General features: G+C 38.9%; 1 long non-coding RNA gene across 1 annotated transcript; it reads left to right on the top strand.

Moving 5' to 3' along the window:
* The first annotated feature begins 8 nt into the window (after positions 1–8).
* On the top strand, positions 9–8913 carry LOC103664363. The gene is made up of 3 exons (XR_569012.2): positions 9–166; positions 817–895; positions 8777–8913. It is a non-coding gene; the product is annotated as an uncharacterized LOC103664363 (long non-coding RNA).
* The last annotated feature ends 1320 nt before the right edge of the window (positions 8914–10233 follow it).

Genomic DNA, 10233 nt, shown 5'->3' with positions numbered 1-10233 from the left:
AGCTGGATGGGGACAATATTCGCCGCAATGTTGGTGCACCCCCCCCTTACTCATTGATGTTCATTGTTTATGTAATCATTTTTGTTGTTCTTACCGTCTATGACAGTCCAGAGATTACTAAACAAAATTGGAAATTTGGCTCTGATACTCCGGGCTTCAAATGCAGGTACCTCAAAGAAGACAAGTTCCTTGATTAATTTCCTTCATTCATTCATTCACTCATTCGTTCTGCAGAAACCTGTAAAATATCTCCGGTGTTGAGCTCTGTTTTTGGCACTAGAATATATACGACTTGAGCATTTCTCACTGGGCAGGTTCTCAATAAAGCTTTTTAAAATAAATTGCTTCAGAGGGGCGGGGGTGGGGGAATGGGATAGGCTGGTGATGGGTAGTAAGGAGGGCTCGTATTGCATGGTGCACTGGGTGTTATACACAACTAATGAATCATCGGACTTTACATCAGAAACCAGGGATGTACTGTATGGTGACTAATATAATAAAAAAACATTAAAATAAAAAAAATAAAAAAATAAAAAAAAGACGACGACTGCTTCCTCCAGCAGCTGTTTTGCTGCAAGGGATTCAAAGACAAACCCTGATTTTCAACTTTTCTTTCTCACTTGTCTGTATGCTCGTATTTTCCTACATTTTTCTTAACCGATGTAATTTATTTTTGAAATAAGGAAAATAAATAGTTCCCCTTTTTGTCATAAAGAAATAAAATTAAAGCATTCTGAGAAATTGTTTAAAAACTGAAAAAAATTGCTAAAAATAAAATCTAATCTTCACTATCTTTCCTTACTTCCATTCTTCAAGAGTCACTGAGTTGAAAGCAAGAGAATCAAAAGGTCATGAAAAACTACAGAAATGTTGCGTGTAGGAGAGACGATACGAGGTTAGTATGCTACCCTAAGTCCAGAATGTTGTAACACCCTTCTGATTAAAATAAGAATAATGTGAAACCCTTGGGAAAATATTCTGCACGTCAAGCCTTTATAAAACTTGAATTGTGCCCCTCAAAATGCACCTCTCAAATGCACTTTTCTAGTTGTACATAAAATTAATTCCTTATTTAAGTTATGGTCTTATTTTACATATTGCTCAGAAGGCTGTCATTGGATCTCAAGTTCTTACAGGACAGGCATTGATTTCAAAATATGTTTTATGGCCTATCAGAGTACCCCCTTCCATTCTTTTATTAAACAAGAATTTATTGTGCTCTCTGTCATCATATTTACTGAGTTATTCCTATGGGCAAGATAATATTGAGCACAATCAACAGCACCAAGAACTATAAGATATAGTCCTTATTCTCAAGAAACTTTCTGAAACAACCCTGGGAAGCTTCTACCTCGGGACCTTTGCACTTCTATTTCCTCTTCCTGGACCACTTTTGTCCAGGTGTCACTTCTTCCAGGGTGTTTGCTTAAAGTCATCTCTTCAATGAGGCCTCCCTAGCCCTATTTAATACTACAAAACCTTCCACAAAATGTTTGAAATTAGAAGGTAAAGGAAATCAGAAGCAAAGGTATTGAATTGTCATCTATGTGGGTAATGGAATCCTGAAAAAAATAATAATGGAAATAATTATTCAGAGAAAGAAAGTGAACCAGGTGCTAAATCAATAAATTTACAATAACCCTGAGCATGACAGACAACTTCTACTACTATAAAAGGTAGTAGAAAGTAGAGTCTGAAGATATGTAGACATGTGTTTCAAAGTTACCAGAAGGTCTAAGGAAGGAGAAATGGTGTGGAGGGGACAACAATACATAAGAAAGACCATAGCTCAACTAGGGTTGTCAGAGTCCACAAATAAAAATATAGGAAGCCTAGTTAAAGTTGAATTTCAGGTAACATTTTATTACTAAGTATTACTGTAAGCATTGCATGGACATACTTATACAAAAAATATTCATTGTTGGGGCGCCCGCGTGGCACAGCGGTTAGGCGTCTGCCTTCGGCTCAGGGTGTGATCCCGGCGTTATGGGATCGAGCCCCACATCAGGCTCTTCCGCTACGAGCCTGCTTCTTCCTCTCCCACTCCCCCTGCTTGTGTTCCCTCTCTCGCTGGCTGTCTCTATCTCTGTCGAATAAATAAATAAAGTCTTTTAAAAAAATAAAAAAAATTGTATTTTCAAAAAAAATATTCATTGTTTTTCTGAAATTACAATCTAATTGGGTGTCCTGCATTTTTTCTGGCAATCCTACTCCAGACTCTTGAATATATGGGAAGTGAGAGATGGCTACAGAGGAAAATAGGATCCTCAGGGGAGAGTCAGAAAATGAAAAAAAGTTCAGAGAAGTGGTTATGCATATTAAGCAGTGGCCGGCAAACAATAGCTCCAATAACTCGATGACTCAGTTTCTTCAGCCCTAAAATCGGGTTGATGAAACCTGCTTTACATAGTTCATTTGAGGATTAAATAAGGTAATGTAAGCAGCAACCACATAGAAGGTATTCAATAATTAGTGGTTAGGTTTTATTGAGAAAAGACATATTCATGGTGATACAGGATGAGGGGATATGAATACAGAGATGGTTAAGAACACACCAAAGCTAAATTTGCACTGAACTCATCCAAACAAAAATGATAAAGCTATCATCTTGTACCTGTAACCCACGGCTAGACAGAATCAACCTAAACTTCTAAAGACCCTCAAGCTCAAGGATTGATCTGCTCCTAACCCTTGGCAGTTTATCCCAATGCACCTCTCTGGGGCAAACCTATAATTGGTTCTTGACAGAATCAGGAGGAAGGTCTTTCCATAGGCTGGATCTAATTTGGCTTCTCTAAAGAAAAGTAACAAGGCAGATATGTCACGATCTCAAGAGGCCTAGAGACTAGTCAAAGAGTGTGTGTAATTTTACTTCCTCTAAAAATGTATTATCACTTTGTCTTCACAAAACATTTGTGAGTTTTCTCTTTCATATGTCTGAGAAGATTTGGACCTTCCTTTTCAGAGAACACACCCAACAAATTTTGCTGCATCCTTGCTTCTATTTTAAAGTGAGGGAGTGTTCTGGTCCTTTTTTCTTATAATTTATTCTTTGAAATTGTCAGCGATAGTGTCCAGTTATAATTCTGTTTCTCCATTTGGGGAAGGGCCAATGGGCAGATCCCTCTCTGCACTTTAGAAATAGCATTGAATAGTATGCTGGAAAGAATTTTGAGCAGAGGTTTCTCACAGGAACTTCACATAATGTCATATTTTTTGTGGCAATAATACGAAATTTATCTTTCTAAAATAAGTAAGTATAGATTTTGCTGCAAATAACTTAAGAACAATAGCTTAAAACTCCCAGCAAGAGAGAGGAGAGGTAAGACGCATTTTAAAATTGTGGCAGAGCCCATGCTCTGTGTTCACCAAATCTCCTGATTTTCCTGGGTACACGGGTGATTTTTCAAGCTTCCTCTGTAGTTAGTAGAATCACGTGACTCAATAGGACTCTGTAACATCCCCATCCAAACAAAAGTCAGAGCAAAAGATTCAGATGTGTGCTGGGTGAAAGGGACCTGAGGGTCGAGGCAGCTGATTCCATGTAGTGCTTTTATATTTCATCTGACAAGTATTGTTTCTTATGTTTTTATACACATTCATATCTGTGTATCTACAATCTATATCAAGATATAGAATATTTCCACCACCCTAAAAATCTCTCTCATGCCCCTTCCCATTCAATATATCCCCCAGAGTAGCCACAATTCTAAATTCCATTATCATATATTATTTTCTCTGTTCTTAATCTTCATATAAATGAAATCATATAGTACTTTTTCTTTTGTGCCTGGGTTTTTTGCTCATCATAGATCTGCAAAAGTCATCCATTTGTTATATGTAGTAATAGGTCATTCGTCTTTTATTGCTGTGTAGGATTCCATTGTATCAATATCAGGACAGGCTTCATGGGAATGTCATGTGAGCAGTGCCACATAGCCTCCTGTTTGCTTTAATGCTCTGCTGTTGACATCTTGAAATTCTTAATCATTTCTTAGCAAAGCACCTGCATTTTTATATTGCATTCTAAAATTGCCCTTAAATTGTGTAACCAGACCTGATCACTACAACTCATTATTTGTTGTATTGTTGATGGACATTTGGGGTGTTTCCATGTTTTGTCTAGTAAGAATAATTTCATTGAAAATTCTTTATATATATATATAAATATATATATATGTGTGTGTGTATATATATGTTTATATATATGTGTGTATATATATGTTTATATATATGTGTGTATATATGTATATATATATAAAGTATATGTATATGTATATATACATATATGTATATACAAAATATACATATATTATATATATATTTATAAAAAATGTATATATATATAAAATTCTTTATATATATATGTGTGTATATATATCTTTATATATATGTATGTATATATATGTGTATATATATATAAAGATTTTATTTATTCATTTATTTGACAGAGAGAGAGCACAAACAGGGAGAGCAGCAGGCAGAAGGAGTGGGAGAAGCAGGCCCCCCACGGAGCGGGGAACCCTATGTGGGGCTCGATCCCAGGACCCTGGGACCATGACCTGAGCTGAAGGAAGATGCTTAACCAACTGAGCCACCCAGGCTTCCTAAGATGCATTTTTTTCCTCCATGTGGAAATTCAGTTACACCAGAACTATTTTTTTCAAAGATTTATTTATTTATTTTAAAAAGAAAGGGGGGAGGGGCAGTGAGAGGGAGAATATCAAGCAGACTTTACACTGAGCATGGAGCCTGACCTGGGGCTCCATCTCATGACACTGAGATCATGACCTGAGCTGAAATCAAGAGCTGGATGCCTAATGGACTGAGCCACCCAGGTGCCCCACACGAGCACTATTTATTGAAAAGAACTTTCTTCACTCTAGGATCACCTTGTCATAAACCAGGTGACCATGTACGTGTGTATTTGTTTCTGAACTCCATATTCTGTTCCATTGGTCTATTTTCCTATCCAGGCACAGATACCACACTGCTTTGATTACTATAGTTTTATAATAGGTCTTGTTTCTGGTAATTGGACTCTTTTTGTTCTTACCCAAGGTTGCCTTTGATAGTTATTGTCTTCTACATTTTCATATACATTTTAGAATCAGCTTGTCAATTTTGCAAAAAAAATCTTGGTTAGGATTCTTTTGGGGATTGTTAGTTACAAGCATTTAACTATATTTGAACATTGTAGATTTCATCTTCTTGGTCTTGGAAATCATAAAATATATTTTTCCCCTGAGCACATTACAAACCTGTCACCCATTTACTCAAGCCTTTATATATGCGGCAAAAATTGCAAAAGCCAAAAAGCACTTTTTTCTGCATGATTTAACTGTGATATATATTTAACACCTCTTCAGTTGCCCTTGCTACCTTCTTGAAAGGTAATATATTAAAACTGAAAATGGTCACTCATAGATGTTAAAAGGGAGAATTTATTTTACATGAAATGGCATCAGAAACCAATTACAAATTTAAAAACACAAAATGTGATTAAATGTCTGATATGAAAAGAAGAAAGGGCCTTTAGTCCTTTGAGGTTCTGTGGCTCTTGTCACTGATATTACTTCATCTTGATGTTTCAAAAATGATCAATCTGTAGCCTCTGAGAGAGGGGACTTGAAAACAGGAGATACCATTGTGAGGCAGGGCAAGTGGATATTCCAGGATCTCAGCACCGGAAAGCTCCAGGCAACAGCAACAGACACACTTGGGAAATGAGTGCTTTAGGCTAGAGCAGGAGGACAACTGTCTCCAGAAGATGAAATTAATATCTGATGGGCTCACACATACTGAAATGAGGATTACACATATGCAAGAGAATTTGGGGGTAAGTTAGCAATAGGTATATTAAAAACTAAGCCAAAGAGGAAACAAGACAGTCACTAACAGCAAGAAACATAAACATTATGTAAAAGGATATATAGTGTCTAAGAAAGAAAATGTGATAACATTATACCTCGTGGCTGAACTATAAATAACACATACAGAATCAAAATAACATAAAGACCACATGTTTACCTCACCAGAAATGATGCTATAAATTCACTGGGGAGTGTTTGAGAAGAGACTGGTGTAAGAGAGATCAGACCTCATTTTCCATAGTAGGAAATCAATGGTTATCTTTTCAAAATCAAGAAAAGCAGGATAAGTATGTTATCAAGAAATATGGAGTTATTACTAATACACACACACACACACACACACACACACACACACACTAAAAGAGTTGAAAGTGGGGTTTTTTTGGAAGCAGAAATCAATTGGTGGGGCAGAGACCAGGGATAAGGGATGCCACATTTCATACCAACCTTTGTGGAACCTTTTGACTTTTCTTACTATGTCCTTCAATAAAAATTGAGTAAATAATACAATGATTAATACAAAGTAAGCCCAAAGAATATACTGACCTCTACTGCCACACATATTAAATTGTTTATTTCAATACTAGCTTTAAAGGGGATTTCTAGGGGCACCTGTGTGGCTCAGTCAGTTAAGCATACGACTCTTGATTTTGGCTCAGGTCATGATCTCAGGGTTGTGAGATCAAGTCCTGCATCAGGTTCCATGCTCAGTATAGAATCTGCTTGAAATTCTCTCTCCCCCTCTCCCTCTTCCTCTCCCCCTGCCCCCCAGCTCGTGCTCTAAATAAATAAACATATAAATAAATAAGTAAAAATCTTAAAAAAAATTTTTTTTAAAGCAGGATTTTTTAGGGAGACCCACCTAAACAGGTCAGTCAGGAAGGGTTTCTTGGGAAGAGTAACACTTAGAATGAAGCTACAGTTGGAACCAGCCAGAAAGGAGGAGAGTGTATTGCAGGATTAAGGACCAAAACTTGCCATAGGCCCTGAATGGGCAAGTTTCATGGCTCCTACTGAAAAACTTGTTGGCCAGAGAGGAGTAAACACGAAAGAGAAAGGCAGGAGATATGGTGGGAAAGGCCAATGAAGAAACTGTTTGGTGGCCCTCGTAGCTTTTAATAAGGATTTTTTGGGCTCTATATCCTGAGTTTCCTCTGGTTACCTCCCCAGTCTGTAACCAGATTAAGCTGGTTCTTCCCAAGTGCAACATTCTGCAATTCTAAAACCCTGAGCTGTTTTCCCAGGGATTTTGCTCTGATGGACAGCTCTCCGCTGGGGGCCGTGCGTTGTCCCTGGCGTCTTGTTTCACTCTGGGCAGGTTGCTTTCTCTGGGCCTGAATGGACTCTTCCGCAAAGCGAAAGGCTGCATGGGGTAACCTCTACGTGCCCTGCAAGCCTGATGTAGCACCTTGCAATCCTCTGTGCTTTTGCCAGAAGGAAGAACACCCAGTTCTTCCAAGTATTCACACTTTTGTGGCAAACTGCTTTTTGACATGATACTTAGCAATTCCTCAACTTCCCATTTCTTGAGATGTTTCTACAAAGTGGGATAACGATATCAGCGGGTGTTGGTTTTTGCAAATGGGATGCAGAGGTGATGATCTAGGATGATCTTGATGTCAGTCTATTACTAAATCACTTCATTGCAACGTTGTTTTCAAAAATATAGCTTGCTTTTTTCTCTTGGAAATTAATCATCATTATATACATTTTTATTAACTAGATAATTTTAGCAACATTCTAAGTTTTTCCTGTAATCACAACAGCTCGTTACCCCGTTTGTTTGATGATTTTTCCGGTTTCCATATATCATCTGCAGCAGCAACAGCCTCTTGTCTGGGGCTCCCCTGGCAATGAGGCAATCTCCTCATCGGCCTGATCCACAGGACTCCCACCCAGCAGCATTCCACAGGGGGAAATGGGACATTGTAGGTGGGGAAAAGAAGGGCAGAGCTTTCTCCTATTTGGTTTCTTACTTACGCTACTGCAATGATCAAAGGCTCAGTGGTTACTTTCCTTTTGGGTTACTGTCCTAATGGATGACCCTAATATCTGGCAGCTCAGATCGCTCCAGCTTAGCTCAGTCTTGACAACAGCTCGTCACCAACATGAGGTACAACACATTTTAAGCTCCACAACAGCTAGGAATACAGGATGTAGAAAAGGGACTCTGGAAAACATTGTAATTCTTGGAAGCAAGCCAGTGGCATTTGAGTATTTCAAGTACATGGCATTAATGTATTAATGTTAATAGGGTGAGATTTTGTGTCCTGACTGTCACATTGCCCCTTGGGGGAAGACCCCACAGGGCAATGCAGCTCGGTCCTTGAGAGGGGAAAAAGCCTCGTTGTGGATCCTCCAGAACCCTGATGCAGGAAATACAAAGCTAGGCTTTATTCAGGCTGAAAAGGATCCTGAACTGGACTCTAGAAGAGCTAGGCTGAGCAAAATTGGTTTACCTTTCAGTTTAAACTTCTGGGGTTTGCTGTGGAGCCTGCTGTCATTAACTGCTCCAGGCTAGTCGAGGTGCAGCTTGCTTTCAGTTTCCCATGGCTTCTGCAGGGCAGAGCTAGCATGAATAATTCAAAAATGGAAATAACCCAGGGCCTCTTTTTAATCCTTTGTTTCAACCTCCTCCTGGAAGGTAGCAACATTTCAATCATTAAGGTTTTGTTCATTTCTTGCCTCTTGTAGTTCCTCTGTCTGTAGCGATAAACAGTGGCAAGTGAGTTCTACAGCTGTCTCTGTCCCTCTCCTGATGGATGGTAGAGAACAGTGAGCAGCCCACCTCTTGCCAGCACAACAAAGCTTTCCACATGCATGTGGTATATGCTCTCTGTTCTCACGGTCCTACTTTTGATACCTAATTTCCTCGTTGTTCATCTGTTTTATGTATTTTGCAGGATGCCCGGGTGACTCCGTTGGTTTGGCGTCTGCCTTCGGCTGGGATTGTGATCTGGGGTCCTGGGACTGAGTCCTGTGTTGGGCTCCTTGCTTGGCGGGGAACATGCCTCTCCCTCTGCCTTCCGCTCTCCCTGCTTGTGCTCTCTCTCTCTGACAAATGAATAAATGTTATCTTAAAGAAAAGACAAAAGATTTATTTTGCTGAAAGTTATCTAACCACCTTAAATCTTCTCGAACAGGGCAGAATGTGCATAAATAAATACACAAAACGTTGTTATGTTACGTCAGCCATTTAGAAACAAAACAGCAAACAACTAGAGCAAACACTTGGAAGGGTCAAGAGTGTGGCGAATTTAAATATCTTGGTAATTATCTCTTTCAAAAATGGAACGGAATCACTACTTCTGTTAGGAGGGACTGTTCTTCCGATGCAGAGTTTTTAAGGCCACGGTAGTCTGAAATTTCCTCAAACTGAATCAAATCTTCTCAGAAAACCAGTCATGAGCAGGCCCTGACTAGATCCCCAGGAGACTATGGCTGGAAAGGCCACACTGAAGGAAGTCATTGTTGTTGCACTTTTGCATTGTTTCAGGTTTTTTTTTTTTTAAAGATTTTATTTATTTGTGTGACAGAGAGACAGCCAGCGAGAGAGGGTACAGAGCAGGGGAGTGAGAGAGGAAGAAGCAGGTTCCCAGCAGAGGAGCCCGATGTGGGACTCGATCCCGGAACGCCGGGATCACGCCCTGAGCGGAAGGCAGACGCTTTAACGACTGCGCTACCCAGGCACCTGCATTGTTTCAGGTTTTGTTTTCTTTTTCTTTTGAAATACACTAATGGTAAAACCAAGGAGAAGGAAAGACTAAGTAGAAAAAGCCAAGAAATTTATAAACGATGGTTTCATCCTACTGTTTTGTACTTAACAGTGTGACTTAAGGGCTAATCTCATTTGTCAAGGAATCTAACTTGTCAAGGAAGAGAATGCTCCAGAAAAAGAACATTTGGTTACATTTTTTACATTAAAAGTTACAAATTATTAGACAAAGGGCATTTCAGAAAGTTGCAGACCTTAAGTTCCTATTACATGCAGGGTTGTATGACTTTAATCTTCAGGGAACCAGGGAAGTTTCTTACCTTTTCTTATCCTCTATGTTCAGAATGCTCCTTTTTGGTTATTTTCTTTAAGGAAGCAGATGTACAATGTGTGCTTCGGGCAGAAATAGAGCCTCTTGCTTTGAGATGTTGCTGAGTCATTTTGACCTTGGTAAATGTTAAAGTGTGGCTTCCCTGGGAGCCCAGGAGCAGAGTCCACAAACATTAAAAGTTGAAAATTTCCTTTAACAGTTCCCAGTTGTTCTTAGATGTCATAGTTAAGAAAAGAGCATGAAATATGCAATACCTATGTATTCTGTATCCACACCTTAGCTTTCATTTGAAAGATTTAATTTTTTTATTCCTC

The sequence above is a fragment of the Ursus maritimus genome, unplaced genomic scaffold (genome assembly GCF_017311325.1).
Source record: "Ursus maritimus isolate PB19 unplaced genomic scaffold, ASM1731132v1 scaffold_10, whole genome shotgun sequence".
NCBI lineage: Eukaryota > Metazoa > Chordata > Mammalia > Carnivora > Ursidae > Ursus > Ursus maritimus.
The sequence above is the reverse complement of the archived record's forward strand: the minus strand, read 5'-3'. Positions and strand labels throughout refer to the sequence as shown.